This window comes from Peromyscus leucopus, chromosome 1 (genome assembly GCF_004664715.2).
Source record: "Peromyscus leucopus breed LL Stock chromosome 1, UCI_PerLeu_2.1, whole genome shotgun sequence".
Taxonomy (NCBI): domain Eukaryota; kingdom Metazoa; phylum Chordata; class Mammalia; order Rodentia; family Cricetidae; genus Peromyscus; species Peromyscus leucopus.
Genome location: NC_051063.1, coordinates 45,673,588 through 45,695,777, shown reverse-complemented (window position 1 = coordinate 45,695,777; position 22,190 = coordinate 45,673,588). Strand labels below are relative to the sequence as shown.

The window sequence follows — 22,190 nt, the reverse complement described above, 5'->3', positions numbered from 1 at the left end:
AAATGCTAGTTGGAGATGAGAAACACAGAAAAATACTTGCTAAAAATATGGTTATGGTGGTGGGGAGATTGTGGAATGGAGAGGAAAAGAGAAGAGACCAAGGACACAGAGCAAAAAGCATAATTACATAACTAAAAGAGCAAACTGGTGGTAAAATAGATAAAATGCCATTCATTACTATTAGACAAATGTACTTTCAAACTATAAAATACCAAGCTTTGGTAAAGGTTAAAAATGAGAGACTTGAATCTGTCACTGAAACATCACTTGGAAAGACCATTCTTACATGTTATTAATAGAGCTGCGAATTGGTACCTTTTTTTTTCTTTTGAGATGGGGTCTCATTATGTTGTCCAGGTTGGCTGCAAACTCCAAGGTTTAAGCAACCTTCCTACCATGACCTCTTGGGTACCTAGGACAACAGGGGTGAATCATCATGCTTGGTTAAGACAGTGTTAGGGAGCATTTTTGACAACACCTATTGGGAGTCTCTTTTTAAAAGTACCTTTTGAACTATTCATTTCACCTCTAGGACTTTGTAAGCTAAAGAGAGAATCAGAAGCTAAGCATGGTGCTGTGTACCACATAGTCTGGAAGGCTGAGGCAGAAGGATTGTTTAAGGCCAAGAGTATGGGCCAGCCTGGGCTACTTAGGAAGAGCCTACCAAAAAATGAAAAGTTAATACTAATAAAAATTGTGGGAGAATGTGATCCATGGTAGAGTTTTGCCTAGCATATACAAGGACCTGGGTTTAATCCCAGTAACCAAAAGAAAGGGGGGAGGGAGGGAGGGAGGGAGGGAGGGAGGGAGGGAGAGAGGGAGGGAGGGAGGGAGGGAGAAGAGAAGGAAGGGAAGGGAAGGGAAGGGAAGGAAGGAGGGAGAGAGAGGGAGGAAGAGGGAGAGAGGAGAAAGGGAGAGAGAGAGGAAAAAGGAGGGAGTAAGGAGGGAAACTAGAAATTTGGTCAATAGTTACACAGAAATCAAGTGGAGATTAGCCACAAAACACCCAACAGTGGGGGATGTAGACACCTTCTAAAGAGCCACCATGTGGAGAGGCTGGCTATGGTGATGCATACATATAAGCCAGCTACTCCCCATAATCTCAGCTACTCGGCAGGCATAAGCAGGAGAATAACAATTTTGAGACCAACAGGACTGTACAGCAAGGCCCTATCTCAAAATAAAGCAAAGGCTATATATGTCATTTAGGGGTGGAGAACTTAACAGAGGAAGAAGCCTGAGATTAGTGCCCAGAATGAGCAGAAGGGGCTAATATGAACCCAGAAGCATTTCAAGGTGTGAAACTATTTCATGGTATTGGGGCTCTCTCTATGACAGACTGGGATGCAAGGAACCCAGCTTCTAGAATTTAGTGTGATATATTCACAGTGTGGTCTCAATTCTGATTTGGAAAGCAAAAGTCTAACTCCATCTCTCCTCAGGTAGAAGGCTTTGGACAAAACGTTGAGTTTTCCAGTAGTCCATTTCCTTCAGCTCTCAGGAAAGAGGGCCAAATTTGGATGCCTCTCCTTTCCAGTCTTTAATTCTGAATTACTGTATGGCACAGCTCAGAGAGTAAATCATAAACAGATGCCCAATGTGTGCATTAATAATTAAAGGACAAAATATAAGGACTGGGAGGACAGCTCTGTCAGGAAAGTACTTGCAGAACAAGCGTGAGGACCTGAGATGGATCCCTGGAAGCCAATGGCAGTGGCATGTGCTTGTAATCCCAAAGCTGGGGAGGGAAAGACAAGCTGATCCCTGGAGCTGGCTGGTCAGCCAGCCTAGCTGAATCAGTGAGTTCCAGGCTCAGTAAGAGACCCTGGATCAATAATAAGATGGACGGGGACTGAGGAGGGCACCCAGCATCAACTTGCAGCCTCACACCCACATGCATGCATATGCATACGTAACACCCCGCAGGCACCCCCCACACACAAAGATAATACATAGAATTTCAGTCGTTAAAATGACATTTGTATTACAGATTGTTTTGACACTTAAACAGGTGTCATACTTTAAGACATGATTGCTGGAATAGTGACAGCTCTTCAGAAATGCACAGCACGGCTAGAAATAAGCACACTCTGCGTCCCCTGTAACTAATCTGATCTGGGTTTGCCTGTCTGGGATGTGGACACTCTTCACCTGCTGTCAGCCATCCCAGGACTTGACATTGGAGAATCCCCAGCCGTTCTCAGCCAGCCAGCACTGGGCAGTCACAAAAAAAAAAAAAAACTAGACTCAAGAGGTGTCACTGGAGAACACACAAGGTTGCCAGATTGCTGCTGCTGCATTAACCTCCAGAAATGCATCACTGGAAAGCTTCTTGCACATATGCAGCATTTCATGCAGATTCTACAAGTTCCTGTCTTCTTCTCCTAGATTCAAAGGCCAGCCCCTGTCTGCCATGGTACCAGGGATCAAACCTGGGGCCTCATGCACACAAGGCAAGCCTGAGCTTGCCCTGAGCTATATTCTCAAGCCTCAATTCAAATCATAGTGGAGCATATTTATTTCACAACTACTTCTAGTTTTACTAATCTCTACCACTGTGAATTTTAAAATCATGCCCAAGCCACAACTGAAGGAAAAAACCTCAAACCCCGTTAGCCAGGCAGAGGCCAGAACAAACCAGGCTGCTGAGCAGTGAATCAGTCCAGACCCCAAGCAGCTAACAAAGAACTCGGGCTCTGCCTTGTCCTCTGAATTCATTCTGCCTTTGGGAGTGAAGAAGTGGAGACAAAATCCCATGCCAAGAGTCTTTCACTTCTGTGACTATTATCCACCTCGCAGAGATGGACAAAACAGGCTGATGGGAACATTGCAATTCTTCCAAGCAAACGTTTCACTGGTAAAAGGCTGCTCATCAATGAGGTCTGTTCTCGTGTAGAATAACAAATGAACTGGCGCTTTCTTTAGAAATGACAGCTTTTGAAGCAAGTCCAGTGATATCCAAATTAAAGCACGTTACATGATACTTTAATCCCAGATGTGTATTGCATGCACTGGGTCACATGTGTTTTTCCCAAATGATTTTCTTTCCACTCCCTGGATTTTCCATACTCGGTAATTTTATATAGTTTAAACTTACAATGAAGTCATCGAAAGAGAGTCTCTCCTTGCTTCTGCCTCCTCTCTAATTCTGAATAAAGAAGCCCCACTGTTTAATTATTACAATGTAGCTAGCTGTCCAGAAATAAAAATACTCAAATGCCAGCTGACTTCCGGATGTGGGTGCACCCGCAGACAGCCCCTCTGAAGGACACCTTCCATAGTCATTGTGAGTAGTGGGTGCAGAGCCTATACTGTACCCTGATCACAACAGAGTCACTATCAAGTAGAGAAATATAACAGGTTCCAGTCTGGCTGACACCAGCTGGCCAGTACTGTCTACTAGCCCTGTCGGGATTGGGCTACTGTGTTTTGTTTCCCTAGGTACTTTGATCTCATCCCAGTGCTCACAACCTCAATGAAGAGATAATGCCATGTGGAGGGGGAGCGCAGGGGGCGGGGAACAGGGCATATTACACCTTACAGCTAGAGGGCAGAGTTTATATTATATTCTGAATTTGGAGCAGAGTATGGGTTGAGGTTGCAGAGGGAGGGGGAGGGGGAGGGCTGCAAGTGTCATCCTGGACCCTGCTGGCTGGGCGGGCAGGAGGGAGAAGAAGAAATGTCTGGTAGCCTCTGCAAGCAGCAGCCATTCTGCTTCTGGGCAGAACATGAGACCTCAGAGACCTCAGGCAGGTCTAGCTACTGAGCCCCTAGGAAACAGTCCTGAATCACTGCAGTGAAAAGGAAAGGTTAAATTAGTTTCCTGCCATACCACTGGGTATAAAAAAAGCTCATGATAGCCAGGCAGTGGTGGCACACACCTTTAATCCCAACACTTGGAAGACAGAGGCAGGTGGATCTCTGTGAGTTTGAGGCCAGCCTGGTCTACATAGTGAGTTCCAGGACAGCTAAGGCTACATAGAGAAACCCTATCTTGAAAAACAAAACAAAACAAAAAAAATCTCACACTGGCTAATATGTGTTGAATTCTTACTTTTACATGAATTTATCCCATTCAATTTCACAACCTATTATATAAATAATACTATCACCCTCCACTGTGTGCACTCAGGCATTCTGACTGCATATCTTGCAGAGGGACGGCCACACCAATTATTAGCAGTAGAGTCAGGATATAAACAGTACAAGCAGCCTGCCTCCAGAGCCCAAACTTACAGAATGTAATGAGGGGAAATCCAGAGTTACATTTCTTTCACATTTAAATCTGTGCATTGAAGATCGCACATATTCTATCTTTACTTAGGATGTTATATTCCCCCGCCACATTAATGCTTCCTGTCGTGCGAAATACAAGGCAGAGCCCCAATATATAAAGCAAGTAAACGTGGGACTACTCAAGAGAAGCAGAATGAAATGCTGAGATCTCCATGGCCAGCACCTCAGTCACCAGGCTGAGGCTCCAAAACCTCCTGGAACACTGTTCTAAAAAATAAAAACACCTCATCCAAATGATTGTCTCCCAGAATTAGACACTTGGGACTCAAAAGAAGCCTGGCAGAACACTGACCATCATCAACAAAAGCCAAAAGAAATAACAAAGATACTCCGACTCGCTGTCATGAAGGACCTAAGAGACCCTGCTCCCTGCTCTGACACTAAACAGCTCCAGTCTGAGTGGCAGAGGGGTCAGGGGAGGTGGAATTTGGGGCTGGAAGGAGAGTCGAGAATAGGCAAATCCAATAAACAGGCAGAAGTGGGACACAGAGCCAGCGGGGCGCCAGGGCCAGCAGTCTGTGGTGAGGAGGGAGGTTCAGCAGGAACAGAGGTGGGAGCAGGCAGGGGTGCCTGCAGGCTCTGCTCACCCAGCCTGTTCCTCAGGCTGCAGCTTGTCACACAGCGACAAGAACTTACCAGGACTTCAAGAATCAGTATTCGAAGGGAAAACAAAAAACAGCTACATCGCCCTTCTCACCCAATCGAACACTGCCTTTCCCTTACGCACAGAAGCGTGCCATTCAAAGGGGGAAGGCTTCAGGCTCTCCAGAGGTGCCTGCTTTGGGGATTGTGGGGTTCCTAGTGAAGAGCTCCAAGAGACGTGGTCCTACTACACAGCTGTACCTGCACGAGCAGTGGGATCCTGGGCAATACTTAACCTCTGAGAGCCTCGGACTTCTGTAACTTACTCCTGCAACTTACAGATGATGACACACAGGAGGGCAGGCTAAGCTCTTTAATACACATAGAGTACTCAGAGGCAGTGCCTGCAGGCAAGGTTCTTGGCAAAGGCTGGCTCACTGCTCTCTCACCTGGGAAGCTTCCACCTCACCCTGAAGCACTCTCCATTTTCTCTTCCATGCTGCATTCTGGTTCCCAAGCTGCTGTGACAAATGACTGCATACTGACTGAATTAAATAACACAAACCTGTTACTGGGCAGCCCTGGAGGTCAGAAGTCTCCAACAGGTTACAAGCCTATTCCCTTCAGCAGGCTCTAGGAAAGAAGTCCTTTTCTTGCCTTTTTTCTACCCTTCAGGCTGAGGATCAAACCCAGAGCCTCATACATGCTAGGCCTGTATCCTTTACCTCTTTTTACATCATACCAAATACCTCTCTACAAACTCTGGCCTTCCATCTCCCTCTTATAGGGGCTGTGTGATTAGACTGAACCTACACAGAAATCCAGGATAACATCTTACTTTAAACGTAGCTGCAGACTCCATTTGGTCATATAAAGTGAGGTATCCACAGGTTCCAGGGACTCATCCTTGAGTATCCTTGACCTCCCACATATACCTCCCAAACCCCAAACTACAGACTTGCACAGTGAAGAAACAATAATGCTAGTAGCTAACTTGTGGAACAGTTAATATATGTTATGTAAAGGCCTGGGCAACTGGCTTTGGGTGACTCATCTAACTGGAGGCTTTATCTTTAATTACCTTACAAAGCAATTGTTTGTCCAAGGTTATAGAACTGGCTGGGGGCAAGACTTGAGTGTACTCAGGTAAGTTTGGGTCTAGATACTTTGCCTTTGACCAGAAGAGAATCTGAACCTATCCTTTAAGCCACACTACCTGGTAGGAAAAGCCACAAAGACCTTTAGGAGACTTCAAGACAAGAGGTACTCACATTCCCTGGCTAAAGAAAGGGTCCTGCAGAGTCCTTGGTGAAGGGAACACACAGATGGCAGAGCACTCAGAACATGCCCTCATGCAAAAGAGAAGCTTTGGGGTTGCCAAAAAGCCAAGAAGAAGCCAACTGAGTTTCATGGGGGTAAGGAGATAGAAGGAGGCCATTCCTGTCTCTAGCTACAAGTCCCCGGTTCCACAGGTATCAACGGAGTCCAGTTGTACCTCTACTATCCCTAAATATCCAAAAATGGCCTCTTCCCTTTCCAGTCTCACACAGTCAATGGCTACAATCCAAGTCTGGCTGGCCAAAGGAGGGAAGGGGCAAGCTACATGATTGCTGTGCATGCCTAGTGAGGTAGCTTGGGTAGTCAAAGCCTTCAAACCTCAACCACTAAACAATTTAGCCCCGGCCTTATCTGAAACTTTCCAATGAGCTGAATTAAAGCTATTAAGCTTCATCCAGCTGCTTGTGTGGATCATGAGCTCAAAGTCAGATGCAGGACAGCACATCGGTCAAGAGAATGGATTCTGGAACATTCTTTGATTAGTCTTGGCTTGTGGCCTAAAGCACATTAATCTTCCATTACCTCTGTTTTCCCATCTTCAAAATGGACTTAATAACAGAAGTATACATTCCTCAGCAGAAACTGAGAAACCAGCCATGACATATAAAAGTCATTTTAATTGTCTCCACATGAAGAGTACACATGCCCAATACTACGTAACATGTCTGTCCATTGTTTCTGAAGTGAAGACATATGAATAGCTGTTACCAGCTAAGAAAAGGAGAGACTATTGCAAAGCCACATCAGGCTGGACCAAGTTTTGTTGCTAAACCTATAAATCCACAGAAGCCTACAGGTAAGGAGTCAGATGTCTAGTGTTTCTGCCCAATGCTATAAGAATGAAATACATTAATAGATGAAGTGTGTGGAACACCATCTAGTGTTATTTTCATCAACATAGACTGGGAAGGGGGCTATACACAGGAAACTTTAAAGATTTCATTTGCAAACCAGTGCCCTTTAGAGATGAATTCTGTGGAAACAATTTTATGGGGCAGGACTTTCTGAAATGATGGCAATGCCCTGGATTTGCACCCTGTGCATAGAGCCACATGAAGCATCCAAGCACTTAGATGTGGTTAATTTCATTTATTTTAACTCATTTAAACTTAATCATATGTGGCTCATGGCTGCCATATTAACAATACAGCCACAGAGAGCTATGCTCCCAATCTGACCCATGAAAACCTACTTAGGCCATAACTCAACTGAATTAGCATTGAATTAACAAGCCTGAACTCCGCATCCAGGAAGCAAAGGGGATGCGGAGACTCTTAGCTTCCTTGCCAGGCCTCACAGCTGGTGCACTTTGATATATCCTTCCTCCTTTTTCCATTTCCCATCCCATCAATGCACAACCCTTGTCTTCCCCACCCCAGGTTCACAAGGCTACATGCTTTTCTAAGTGCCGTCTGTACCTTCCGTCACTAGTAGCCCCCAAGGGAAAGTGTAGGAGCCAGGACCGAAGCAGCTGTCCTGTGCGGGCTGCTTGTGGAAGGCAGGACTACCAACACACACATACCTGGAGAACAGCCACGCTTTATGAAAATGTCCTCTTTACTTACAAAACTCCTCATCGTTTCAATTTTCCTTTATTCATTTAGAAATTTGCAGCAAACTACACACAGCAAACAAATGCCATCAAGTATAAGATGAAAGGCCACAGAAACATGTAACCAAGAACTATTGCAATAGAAAAAGAAAACCAACAACCTTCATTGGACTCTAGCTTCACCCCCATATGCTTAAGTATGGAATTTTTTTATTAACAAAGGTCAAATCTGGAATGCATCAAGGAGCTTGTCTTACTAGAAGGACCGGGGAAGAATGACCCTCCACCTTAATTTTACCTCTTATCTGGCCTAGAGCCAAAGATGACCAGAAGGCACTCCTGAGCACAAAGCAAATCGCCCCTGAGGGGCTGTAAGTGAAGGATATGCTGATGGTAAATGCTTCCCTAAATCCCGTTGGTTACCCTAACTCCTCTGAAACAGAGCTTTGCTCTGTACAAACCAAAGTCTTAACATTTAAACCTGCCCATAATTATTTCTAGAGAGCCTTCCAGGTGTAAGTATCAGGCCAGGAAAGTCACAGCAGATACCTTGGGTGGGTGGGTGGGGAGAGACATCTACACAAATCTCACAGGTCCATTGAGGTAAGAGGCTACCGGAATCAAAGAGGAGGGCGCTGGCTGTTTCAGGTTGGGGCAACAAACTTGAGAGTGAACACTGATTAGTTTTCAGAATGGCCACTGGGGAGACTGGGGGAAATCAGTGAGGAAGAAGAAACATATTCCAGAGCAGTGCTTCTCAGCCTTCCTAATGTCATCCTTTAATACAGTTCCTCAAGTTGCGATGCCCCCCATCATAAAATTATTTTTGTTGCTACTTCTTAACTATAATTTTGCTACTGTTACAACTCGTAGTGTGTGTGTGTGTGTTGTGTGTGTGTGTGTGTGTGTGTGTGTGTGTGTGTCTTTCCAATGGTCTTGGGCAAGCCCTGTGTAAGGGTCTGTCAGCCCTAAAGGGGTTGCAAACCATAGGTTGAGACCCGCTGGTCTAGAGTATACTGCCAGGCATTCATCAGAAAAGTCACAGTTAAGTACAGTAACTGAGGGACGGCTGCCTCTTCCTGCACTGACAACCAGGAACCACCTGCAACCACTCCCCAGACTGGCGTTCAGCTATTCCTCCGGGATTCCAATGTTCCTGGTTTTAGCTGCACCTATTTGTGGCCTTGGCTTCACCCTGCCCCTGCAGGAGGGCTGCTTCAAGAAAGTCAAGGAAACCCACCAATGTTGATGAAATTATGAACTTATGTACAAAAAAAAAAAGTTTTTAGCAAAGTCAGCTCTAGTTATATTCAGACAGCTTATTTTTTAAAATAACACTGAAATCATTTAATGATGGATATTTCTTATACTAATTGATTCAGTCCATTGAACCAAGTGTGCCTTGGCTTCAATGTAGGCGGGGAGCATATTTACACTATGCACTTAGCACGGACCATCGCCAAATAACTGTGTGTATCTTGGTTATCTAGAAGGACTTTAAGAAAAGGCATAGATAGTCATTCTCGAAGTCACCAGTAAGAGTGAGACGGGTCCTGTACTGTATTTGTATTTCCTAGGACTCTGCAGATAAATCTCTCCGGAAACAAAGTCTGAGAACTTTCCTTGAAATAACGCGCTGAGTCCCGCCACTTGAAAAGAACTCCTACTTTTCTTTGTGTTGGCCACTTCCACACTACACACACAGCATGAAATGGTGATCCGAGGCAGGGGTCACCGGGGGACCTCCAGCCTCGCATTCCCCGAGGGATGGCTGCCTGGAACTGTCCCCTGGGAGGCGGGAGCCGCTGGGCCACCAGGTACAAGAAGTCAGGCTGCTGCTGGGCGCGACTCCAGCTCCGAGAGCACCCAGGCCAGCTCTCCGGGTCCACTGTCCTTGGGGACCCAGCGGCAGAGTTGCAAGCTCACCTTAGATCTCCAGCCAGTCGTGCGGCGTGCCCCAAGTGCCGTGTCCCTCGGGGACCTCGTCCGCGCGCGCGTCGCAAGAGGCGTGGGGCGTCCCGGCTTTGGAGTGTCAGCCGCACCGCCGCTGCCCAGGAGCGCGCAGGAGGCAGGCAAGTGCCCGGGAGTCCGGCGGGGCGCGCCGCCGCTGTTCACCGCTCGAGCCCGCTGCCCGCGCCGCCTGCCCGCCGCCCGCCCGCCCTCGGGCGCAGCCCGCGCGTCCTTCGCCCCAGCAGTGCGCGCTGCCCGGAGCCAAGCGGAGCGGGTAGGCGCGGGCCCCCGCCCTGGGCCGGGCTTTCCCAGAACTCGCCCGCGGGGTGAGAGGCCGCGAGCGCCTCCGTGGGCCGCTGGGCGACCAGGGGAGCGGCTAGTGCCTGGCCCGCCCCCGACTCTGCCGGACGGGGCCCGCCCCCACCACCCTGCCATCCCGCCCTGGCAGTCCAGGCGACCCTCGCCTGGCCCCCCTGGCTAAGGCGCCCAGGAGCCACTCTCTGGCTCAGGCCCAGGAGGGAGCTGGCGACAGCTACACCGGGTCACCCTGCTCCTGGGAGAGAGGGAACGCTTCACACCTCAGGGGCGGAGGTCCTCCTGCAGACCATCTCTGGGTGACAGACCCGGAAACCTAGGCCGAGGTTATTAAGTGACTTGACCAAGGTTTCCCTAATAGGTGTCAGCAGCGAGACTCAGCTCTGTCGTTCATCCATTCATTTCACGAGTACTTGTAGAACACAATCATTGTGCTCAAGACAACCAACCCTCCTGCTTATGTGTGACCACCCATTCCTGTGACCTCTAAAAAGCACCCATATGTTTGGTTTTTCGAAGCGAATCTGGAGATTTTTCACAGCTGCCAGCAGCTGCCGGTTCTACATAGAGCATCCTCTGCTACTGGCACAAGTTTTATGCCCTGTTTGCAGTTGGGAAAGCCAGAGACCTAGAGAAAAACCCAAACTCCTCCCGTTTGCCTAAACCTGTGCCTTCTCCTTTTGTTACCTGTTTTACAGAGGCCCTTGGCCTGACACCACTTCACATATTCAATCAGAACTGATCCTTTTGGCTCACATCTAGCATCTGTCTTTCCCTTGGACCAAACCAACCCTTTACACCACAGCCATAGTCTTTTTCCTCCACAGCTTTAATTAATGCAGAAACCTTCATTAATCTCTATATCTCCCTCCATACTAACTCATGGGAGGAGGCCAACATGCTGTAGCCCTTATGAACCACACAATAAGGTATGTCCAGCTCCCAACCTCCCCCAACTCTACCTGTAACTTCGCTGATCTATGTATCTGGATCATGGCTGACTCCCACAGGCTCTGCTCTTGCTCAGCTTAGGTCTGTCTTGGAAAAGATCTCCCCTCCTTGGAGCCTCTAGAGCACAGGAGAGGCTGGAACAAGAATGCACGAGACAGCCAAAGAATTCTGCCCATAAGAAAAAATCTGCCAGCCCTATCCTTACACTGTTTTGCTGTTTTCTTACCACTAGGATTTTAATAAAAACTAATGTTACTGCTTCCTACTAGCGCTGGTTCGGAAAGCCTTAGCAGAAGGCTTTGGGGGAAATTCTTTGTTCATTAAGCACTTAGGATTTTAGTTTTAGATCAAAGAGAAATAAATGGTCATTTACCCCAACCTCAGACTTGGACAGGTAAATGGAGAGGGGTAGCAAGAAATACCTTCACTAATAGATATGCAGAGTGGACTTTTATAAACAGCTTTACACTGTGATTTTTTTTATAGTTCATTTCATAGATCTAGTAATCCAGATATCATCATCACCAGGCACCCCCAGACTTCCGGTTGGTTGTTCTTTCTTTTAAATTTGTTGTGGGAATTAGATTGCTGCAAAGTGGTGAATTCACAGGCAGTCAACATCAAGTCCTCCACCGGAGTCCCTGCACCAGTGAGAACCCAGACAAATGTGGGTCCCATAAGCACAAAGCTGATCACCCAAGTGTGATGATCCACAGGCTCCGCCCCTACAAAGGGGTGCCTTTCCCAAATCTTTGCAAAGAAAGGATCCAGATCAATGTTCCCTGCTCACCCCCTCTGTAAATGCCACTGGAGGGAGCCTAGTCCCCGAGGCTGCCTCACCGCATTGGAATGTCTGAGCTAACCGTGCTTCCAGAGGGTTCATTGCTCCCTCTGAACACCACTGCCCAGACTTTCTGGAGATTTTAATTCACTCCGCAACCTTGCCAACAGTTGCATACAAGGTGCCTTTTTTACACCCCGCTCTCTGTTCAGTCAAACATGCAGACCATCTCAGGGGTACAATGGCTCCATTCAAGACTTTTTCAGAAGTACAGCGTATAACCTCTGCGCTGTGGGTTGCTGCCAGCCATTATCTGCAGGAAGAAAGACTGTCAGATAAAGCGCCTGAGAATCGGAGAAGCGCTGGACAATTTCCATGGAAAATTCAGTTCAGAGAAGCAAGTCGGCATCTCAGTACAGACCATTCTGCACAGTAAACAACAGCTTCGAGAAACACTACCGTGAAAACCGTATCGACATGGAGTGCATCTGTGATGGAAATTGCAGAAGAAAGTGCAGCAGCATCTTTTTTGAAATTGTTACAGAACAGATCAAACGGCGGCAATGGACTTAAGAGCAATCCTTAAAACTAAGGATTTAGGTCATAAAATCATTCACCAGCAGGAGGCCCCACACCCGCTGTGCACATACTACAACAAAAAGATGGGCCCTCTGTAGCACTCAGCAAGGCAGCCCTGAGCTAACCTGCTCTTAAACAAGCCCCGAGGTGAAGGACTCAGTGGCCAATACAGACTACTACAGTAGTTTATGGTAAGCCGCTGGGGAGAACACGTTTGCTGAGAATATGTTTATCTGAGACCCTGGGAAGCTGAAGAAGGACTGAAGGTACAACCTTGCTTTATGAGGATTTGTTTCCTCCCTCTCCAAGACACTGACTGTGTAGATAGTGCTGACCTTCCTAGCTGGCAAACAGGTGCGAGAGTCTCCATCAGGAGGGCCTGATCCAGGCTTCCTAGAGTGGCCTCATCTGTGAAGTTCATGTCGTCAAAACAGTTCCAGTTGGTTCGCTGATTTTTCCCATTGGAACCTTAGAGCTGATTTATAACCAATCCCATTCTTCAGTGGCTCTGCAATTGATACAATAAATAAGTCAGGAAACAATAGAGTCTCAGCCAACACTGAAGAGGAACTAATACATGCCAAAGGAACTCTTTAAATAGAAAATAAAGAGCCCAAACTGGTTTTTTAAGAGGTTAATGAACAAGAAATCCCTTCATGAATGCCTACATGTCGCTGCCGCCGCCATTCCTAAACCCTGTCATTAATCATTGCCACTAAAGCACAGCCTACTCTCAACCACTGCTGCCAGATAGTAATAATGAGGTAACAGCAATCACTCAGTGACATTCTTGTACTTTTTTACTCCCGGGGGAGTCACTGAGCTTTATCCAGGCTTTGCTTTGTTGATGGCTATTTACATAATGGTTTTTGCATGTATTGTTTCCTCTCTGGTGTGTTTGCCCTGGGTGCCAGGATGAGGGCAGTGAACAGAGCAGTCAGCAGAAGTCTCCACCTTCCTGGTACTGATATTCTGGCAGGAGTGGATCTAAACAAGTCAAACACGCAGCATAGCAGAAGGTGATACACGCCCTCTGCTGCTTCTTATACACTATGTTCCTTTTCCCTGTTTGCAAACAAGAAGTCTGAGTGGAGCAGTTTAGAAAAGAGGAAACAAGTCATCTCTCTTTCTCTTTCTCTCTCTCCCCCTCTCTCTTTCTCCCTCCCCACTTCCTATAAAAGATGGGGCAGGCTAGAAAAATTGCTTAGCAGTTCAAAGTACCTATTGCTCTTGCAGAGGACCCAAGTTCAGTCAAGCAGCTCATGACTGCCTGTAACTCCAGTTCAAGGGATCTGACATTCTTTGCTGACCTCTTCAGGCACTAATGCACATGTAACATGCATTCACTCACACACACACACACAACACACACACACACACACACACACACACACGTTGCTGGAGGGCTTCTCTCCAGGTTCCACCAAGCCCCACAGTCCCACAATCCACATATAAAATAATCACTCAGACGCTTATATTACTTATAAACTGTATGGCCGTGACAGGCTTCTTGCTAACTGTTCTTATATCTTAAATTAAACCATTTCTATAAATCTATACCTTGCCACATGGCTGGTGGCTTACCGGCGTCTTTACATGTTGCTTATCCTAGCGGTGGCTGCAGTGTCTCTCCCCGCTTCTTCCTGTTTCCCCAATTTTCCTCTCTCCTTGTCCCACCTATATTCCTGTCTGGTCACTGGCCATCAGTGTTTTATTTATATAGAGCGATATCCACAGCACACATACACACACACACATAAATTCACACATATGCACACACACATATATGCATGCACATGCATACAAACAATAAAAAGAAAACAGATCTTTAAAAAGAGAGAGAAGATATTTCTTTTAAAAAAAATAAACAAAACCCCTCAATAATTTATAGTTTAAAGAAAAATTATATTAGAAACCGAAGTACTAGAACTGAAAAACAATAAAATAACAACAAACTATACACACGCACACACATACACACACACACACACCAAAAATGTTGGCAATAGCTAAAGCAGTATTGGTGGTAAATCATAACTTTCTAATAGTTGCATTTATCAGAAAAGGAAGGTCTACAATGAGTTACCTAAGACTCAATAAAAGAAACTAGTTATAAAGTGACAAGAGAAACAGATAGGAGACTAGACATGCAAAAAATATTAATTAAAACTCAGAAAACCAAAAAAACAAAACCTAGAATCTTAAAAGCAAACTGTTAGTAAGTATAGGAGGAGTTTCTCTGTGTCTGGGCAGCCACTCTCAAATAACCACACAGATACTTAATTAATTATAAATGCTCAGCCGATAGCTTAGGCTTGTTTTTTAGCTAGCTCTTATAACTTAAATTAATCCACTTCTATTAATCTACATGCTGCCCGGAGACTAATTTACTTCATGGGTGTACTTCCCATCCTGCTTGCTCTGTGTCTTGTGGACTCCACCCTTCTTCTCCCCAGCACTCTCTCAGACCCAAAAATCCTACCTAGTCATCAGCCAATCAGCTTCTTATTAACAATAAGAGTAGCACGTCTTCACAGTGTACAGAAGGATTGTTCCACAGCAAGTAAGACTAAGATTTTTTTTAACTATGTAGAAATAAAATGAAGGGATAACCATACAGTCTATATGTAGTAGAAGGTTACTTAATGCCAGATATTTAAGTTTTAAGTACTTGGCATAAATTCACTCATTTGAATTCTACAACAAATCTATGAAATAAATGCTTCAGTCATTTCTATTTATGAGAGAGGAAGCTGGGGCACAGAAGTGTGGAGCTATTTGCCTGGTTCATAAATACCTGTAAAAGAAATCAAGTAGTTTGGTTACAGGTTTCTATTCTTTGCCATTAGGCTAAAGATGATGGCCATAGTGAGTTATAGGCAGAAGACCCCAGCTGGCTATGGAGAAACATGGAATACCACTCATTTTTTTTTAAAAGAAGTGAAATGGGAAATTTGCCATTTAGCTTTGTTTTTGTTTTTTGTTTTTTGTTTTCTTTTTTCTTTTTTGGTTTTTCGAGACAGGGTTTCTCTGTGTAGCTTTGCGCCTTTCCTGGAACTCGCTCTGTAGCCCAGGCTGGCCTCGAACTCACAGAGATCCACCTGGCTCTGCCTCCCGAGTGCTGGGATTAAAGGCGTGCGCCACCACTGCCTGGCTGTTTTTGTTTTTTTAAACAAATTTACTTAATGGTAAGAAGTGTGAATCCTTCAACTTTGATCTTTTCAAGGTTATTTTGATAACGTGTGTCCCTTACACTTACATTTGAATTTTAAAATCAATTTGTGTAAAAAGGAAGCTGTTCTTTTGATAGGGGTTGTATTGAACCCGTAGATCCATCTGAATCCATTTGTGTCTGAAAGAGTGTGGAAAATTTTTTCAAAAGATGTAAAAGCCTATGGTGTGCAGCTCAGTGGTAGAATGCTTGCCCAGTACATCTAAGACACTAGATTTGATCCCAGCCAATAAACAAACAAATTTCTTCCTCATTATCCTCGACCACCTCTTCCATCACTCAGACGTAACCACTTGGGTACCCTCCCAAGGTTCTTTAATGCATATTAGAGTATCTTATTTGATATCTTATTAATCACCTGCCATATTACATGGACCTTGGCATTTCCATTTCTCACTGTATGCTGGAGATTGTCCCATGCCTGCACATAGAGAACTGCCTCCTTCATCAATACTGTGTTTTATTCTGTAGACAGGCCATTATTTACCCATCCAGTCTCCTGCTGATGGAAATTAAATTTGCTTCCAACCTTTCTCTATTACCAAAAAAAAAAAAAAAAAAAAAAGTGATGAACAGCCTGGGCACATATCATTTCATCTCCAGATGAATAATATTTCTATAGTGTAGAGTGCTAGAAGTCCCCACTACTGGGTCAAAAGGCTTCAGACGCTTTAAATTTAAAGGCTGATGCCAAATTGACCGTGATAGAGGTTGTAACCATTTATATTTCCTCTGGCAATGTATGTGAGTCCTTGTTTTCCCTCTTCTTTGCCAACAAAGTCCTTTTCAGACTTCTTGAGGCTATTCCAGCAGGGGCTGTTGGCATTCCCTGCTGGGTGTGTCATTTACCTTGGCATCCTGCCTCCTTTGTGGGAGGTTTGCTGGCCAGGGTATCCTTACTAGAGATCTTTCCACACCTGTTTGGCCTCCACTGTATTCGGCTCCTTCGCTCGGTGTATTTAAGGGCTGTGTGAGGCCTATTTTCTTTCAACTTTTAGATGATATGATCATTTTCCTGAGTGTTTAAAGGCCCATGTCTTCTAACACATACACAAGAGTCAAGATGACTCTTATAGCAAGCAGGTAACAATACAAAAAGCTCTAAAACTTCCAGTTTTCAAAAGAGACTAATTAGACAAATTTAGTTCTAATTGTATGCTATGGTCTGAATCTTAAATGTCGCCCAATGGGCTCGTGCTTAGGCTATGCTTCCCAGCTTGTAGCAGTATTTGAGAGGGCTGCAGAATCTTCGGGAGGTGGGTCCCAGCTCATGGGAATAGGGAAGGACTCCTGGAGGTCACAGTCTAGCTCTTCCCCTGTCCCACAGTACTCCTGCTTCTGGCTTCTGAAGTGTGAGCAGCTGCCCTCCTCCTCCTCCTCCTCCCCCGCCTCCTCCTCCTCGTTTGCTCACTGTCGTGGACAGAGGAGCTGCTCCTCTCTGGCTTCCATGCCGTGGTGCCCTGTAATTCTCGGAAATTGTGAGTCCAAAGAAACTTACTGCCTTAACTTGTTTCCATCAGATAGTTTGGTCACAAAAACACAAAAATAATGACTACACCATGTAACCTGCACAACCACAGGGGAAAAAAACACAAATGTATAAAGTGAATTGCAAAGAAAACTTGGAAATGAAAGTTGCAGCTTGCAAAAGATGTGAATCATTACCATCCTTCAGAGAGCATCTTCGAATCAGAAAAATAGAAAGCAGGAAAACTATATGAACAAATAAAAGCATTCAGGTTCCTATTTTATATTCTAGAAACGAATAAACAAGGTCCACCCTCACCCCTCCCATGGGATACGTTTTTACACAAACTACTTGGCACAAGAAACAATACTCCTTCAAGACTGTGAGAGCAAATGTTAAGATGAGAAGCTTCAATGTTTCATGCCACGTTGATGAGAGTCTCAACTGGTACAACCCTGTGAAGAGCGATATCCGGTCTTGTAGAAGATAATTTTACACTGCAAATCCAGGTTCATGTCTATGTCTATACACCAGAAGAATTTTTAGAATTCTAGAAATTTCTAGAGGAATTTCATGTATGCATAGTGAGATACACTGTGAGTTCTTTGCAGTTTGTTTAGGAATTTCCCAAACAAAATTGACAGACTGCAACATACCCGAATGTCCACTTTCTGGAGATAGATGAATATAAATGTTTTTGCTTACTCATGAGATAAAATGCTATGCAATGCTTGAGTGCCGCTCCCTTCTTATTATGAAGTGGACCCTGAATTCATGCCTGGGCCCTAGGTCTCTAGAACGCACAGTCCATTGTTTAAGCTACCATTCAAGGATCTCTCCATACCTTATGACACTTTTCTGGCTATTGTAGAACACAGTCCACCAAACAAACCAACAAACTCACCATTTTCATCAGATCTGCTGAGATTGCTTGCAAGAGACCCCTAGTGGACCTGTTGACCGCTGATGTCCCCTCCCTCATCTGAGATGCTAGCAGTGTCTTCCTGCACTTCCCACTCACCTGTATGTAAATCCACCCTGATTATTTGTAGCATCAGGGTCCTGGGAGCTGCTAAAGGACATAAACTGGAAAGGGTTGACGGAAGGGGACAGCTGGTTGTCCTCCGTGCTGGGCCGAGACTCTCTGGTGATGGCTGCTTTGGAGTCACCACACTCCTGTAACTCCTTTCTCGTGCTTTGTCAGAAAGTCCAATAAACTCATTGGCTCTACAAGAGAGACTGCTGGAATTAGTTTGGTTTGTCTTTGGAGCCGTAGAGAACGACAGGGTGGACATTTATTTATGTGTCTCCTGGGAAGGAACTCTCTAGCATTAGGCTCCAATTATTCCATCGGGCTAAGGATGTACTTAGTGTAGTCCCTATGAAGTTTTGGATCAGCCCATTCTGCCACTTGTGATCTGCCATGTTCAGTGAGTAAGCAACTTCCAGAAAACCACCATACCATCTTTCTCATGAATCACACCACTGCGCATTTTTCCTACTGTGATTTCCAACAGTATTCAAATAGTGTTAAAAGCACACATTTATTTCGCATTATATCTAGTGAGAGTTAGGTATCCTTAGACACTTGAAGGTCATTATGATGTTGGCAAATTTGTACCAAAGAAACAAGAGGGGCAGCCAGTGGTGGTCATCATTACTTGCTGTGTACCAAACCCTAAGCATTATATCTACCTGAGCCATTGAGTCATGAAGCCTTTTTTTTTTTTTAATTAGCAGGCTGGCACTTACAGTGGGGAGGTGGCCCACATTTACACAGCTAGTAAGTGGAAGACCTACTTTTCTAAGTCAGGATTGATGCATTGCCTGTGAGGTAATGTGGTTGTGACGACATCTATCACTCCACTAGTCCCCGGGGTTTATGCAGTTGATCTGGCCAGTCAGGTATCCCCTTCTCCTCTCTCATGGAGACATACACATCTCTCTTGGCATGTTTATTTTCCCCAAAGCGGTACACTCTGTTGCAGCAGACTATCTGTTCATGAAGAATCTACATATAGCAGTGCCCTGGCAGAGCCTCCAAGCAAGCTCTCAATGCCAGGGTATGTTTTCCTGGCACTGTTGGTGGCGCCCCTAACCTACCTGTCCCCCATCCCCATTACAAAGCCCACTTGAACAACCTGTCCTTCAGATACAACCGTTATCTGATTCCATGAAGAACTCTGAATTCTTAGTTTCAAGCTCACAGAAGGGAACTTTGGAAGATGAGGGGCTGTTCGCACGTGTGTGGCCTGATGGAGTCGCCTCTTTAGAAGAGCTGAAGTAAACTCGAGGATGGTAGGAGAGAGAGAGAGAGAGAGAGAGAGAGAGAGAGAGAGAGAGAGAGAGAGAGAGAGCTGAGCCATGAAGCCCCAGAGATGAGATAGAGAGTGATACTTGCTGAAAGATCTAAGGTCACCACTGTAAAAGTAGATCTGATAGCCAAACCCAAAGCTGACGGCAAGGAGCAAACGGGGAAATGAGTAAAAAATGAGAAAATGCCAGCTCATGTGAGGGAGTTCCTTATTTGTGCTTAGGGACACGGATTCAAAGGTCTCTAATCATGGCAGTGTCTCCCCTGTGCCTGGAGAAATATTAGACACCTTTTAAGTTGAGTAAAAGCTGTTCACACCTAACAGCAGCTACCTTGGTCACAGGCAGGTGACACTGTGCAGGAACCTGCCTCTGAGAAGTGAACACCACCATTGTCATTTCATGGGGTTGCCAAAGGGACTCAGATGACTTTTCCAATCCCTTCCCTTCAACTATGAAAACCTGGGACAGATTCTTGCCTGTTCAGTTTAAATTTCACTCACTGACTGAACCAAAGTATGCAATAGAGAGCAGGGTACTGACAAATTCAAAGTAACACAAACAATCCCAGCTCTGGGAAGACAAAGGCAGGTGTGAGTTTGAATCCCGCTTGATCTACAGAGCAAGTTCCAGGCTGGCCAAGGCTACACAATGACTCTGTCTTAAAAAACCAAAAGCAAAACAAACAAGAGTAATACAAATCCATACTTAGTGTGAGTCTATTTTATGAAAGTCTTTTAACAACTCTCTTGCCTTCACTTTGATCTTGACCAAAAGGCTGAGACTTGAGCTCTATCCTAAAAGGGATAAGCAGCTTAACCTGTAGGGTTAACAGTTTGACATCCCTCTTGGACCCCATCTCTGATTTGTGATAAAGCGTTCTCAGGACACAGTCTCACTGTGTTTAGATTGTATTTCAATTTTGCTACACAACCAACTGTTGTTTGTCTGTGTCCCTCCAAACTTCATGTTGGAACTTAATTGCCAGTACAATGTTATTGAGAGCAGGGTCTTCATGAAGCCTCCATCATCACGGACAGAATTAGTTCCTTATAAAAAGGTTGGGGGTTGGAGAGATTACTTACCAAGCTCTAACTAACAGTGGTTAAGAGCACTTGCAGAGGACCTTGGTTCAGTTCCCAGCACCCACCTGGTGGCTCATAACTGGTTTTTAACCCCAGTTCCAAGTTATCAGGTGACCTCTTCTGGCCTCTATGGGCACTGCATGCATGTGTTGCCCAGACTTACATGCAGGCAAAACACTCTCCTGCCTGCCATGTGTAACCCTACCAGAGACTGATAAGAAGGGACTATATAAACTGGGAGCAGAGAAGCAGCCCTGAGACACTGGGTGTGCTGGTGACTGGATGTTGGTCTTCCCAGCCTCTGGAACAGTAAAGGAATGGATTTCTTTATTACCATTCTGTGGATTTTCATCAAGTGCGGAATACCTGGGCATCATGCTCTTTCGTCATGGCTTTTGGTAAGCTGCTGTACTTCCCTGCTGGTTCATTGTCTGGCTCCCTTGTCACCATGTTGGCAGTAAATGGCTCCACAGAGGTCACCTGAAGGCATGAATGAATAAGAGAGACCATAAGTGAAACTCAAATTTTACAGGTTCTATATTGATATATTTCTAATTATAAGACAAAAATATTGATTTAAAAAAATCAGTAAAGTAAAAAGTTATTGCAAACATTTCAAAAGCATTCATTATAGATTTTAAAATATTCACACTGGTGCCTGAGTCATCCACTGGTAAACACTTACATTTTCATCAACTACAACTCCCCGCTAGGTATGGTGGTAAATTCCTGAAGTCCCAGCACTCCACATGGGCAGGAGATGGGAGGATCATGTTGTTGAGACAAGCCTGTGCTACATAGAGAGACACTGTATGAAAACAAAACAATAACAAGAAGGCTTAAAACTTGAACAAACCCCTACATAAACTGAAATACCCTTAAATAAATTATGCAAACATATTTTCCTTTCTTCCAGTCAGTTGGCACTTTGGACCATGACTCCAGGATATAGATTCTTACCACGTGACCCAGTCAGTGAATGAAGCAAAGCAAACTCCTCCCTCTGTGACTGAAGGGGCCAGAAACCTGTGAGGGATGTGCAATGGCTGCTTAGACCCCTTGCTGGAGTGGTCTGTTACCAAGAAACAGGAGCCCACCCCCACCCCAGCAATCACACAGAAGTGCAGGTGTTTGTTAGAGTTTTGAGGACAGTATTAGTTTCCTGTTGCTGATGTGACAAATTACCATCGACTTAATCCAACATACATGTGTTATCTTAGAGTTCTAGGGGTCAGAAGTCCAAGTTCTGTGTCATCAGACTTAAGGCAAGGCATCAGCAAGACTAATTCCTTCAGGAGGGTGGAGGGGAACCTGTTTTTAGTAGTAGTAGTAGTAGTAGTAGTAGTAATAGTAGTAATTGTAGTTAGTAGTAGTGTAGTAGTGGTGTAGTAGTAGTGGTGTAGAAATGTAGTAGTAGTAGTAGTAGTTTATCTTTCCAGCTCCTAGAGACTGCCTGCTTTCCTTGGCTCCTGGCCCCAGTGACTGCAATCTTGGTGTTACCACATTTCGTCCTCTGGTCCTCTGTCTGCCTCACCTGCCAGAACAATCTCCCCATCTCAAGATCCTTAACACAGTGATATGTGAAAGGCTCTTTTGCCATGCACGGTGAGTGACATGCTCACCTCTTCCAAGGGCTGTGACATGGGTGTCACTAGGGTGCCACTACTCGGACCTTAGACAGGGTTTGAGGCCTTTTCTTGCAATCCCATCCCTCGGCACCTGTCCTGACTTAGCTTATCTTTGCTCTT

At 45.2% G+C, this 22,190-nt stretch overlaps 1 protein-coding gene across 1 annotated transcript in view; it reads right to left on the bottom strand.

Annotated features, from left to right (window-relative positions):
* Plce1 (phospholipase C epsilon 1) overlaps window positions 1–9,777 on the bottom strand; it is a 290,203-nt gene extending 280,426 nt beyond the window's left edge. Inside the window, 1 exon segment of the mRNA XM_028882911.2 lies at window positions 9,695–9,777. The gene's annotated coding sequence lies outside the window, so the exon portion shown is untranslated.
* Between the last annotated feature and the right edge of the window lie 12,413 nt (window positions 9,778–22,190).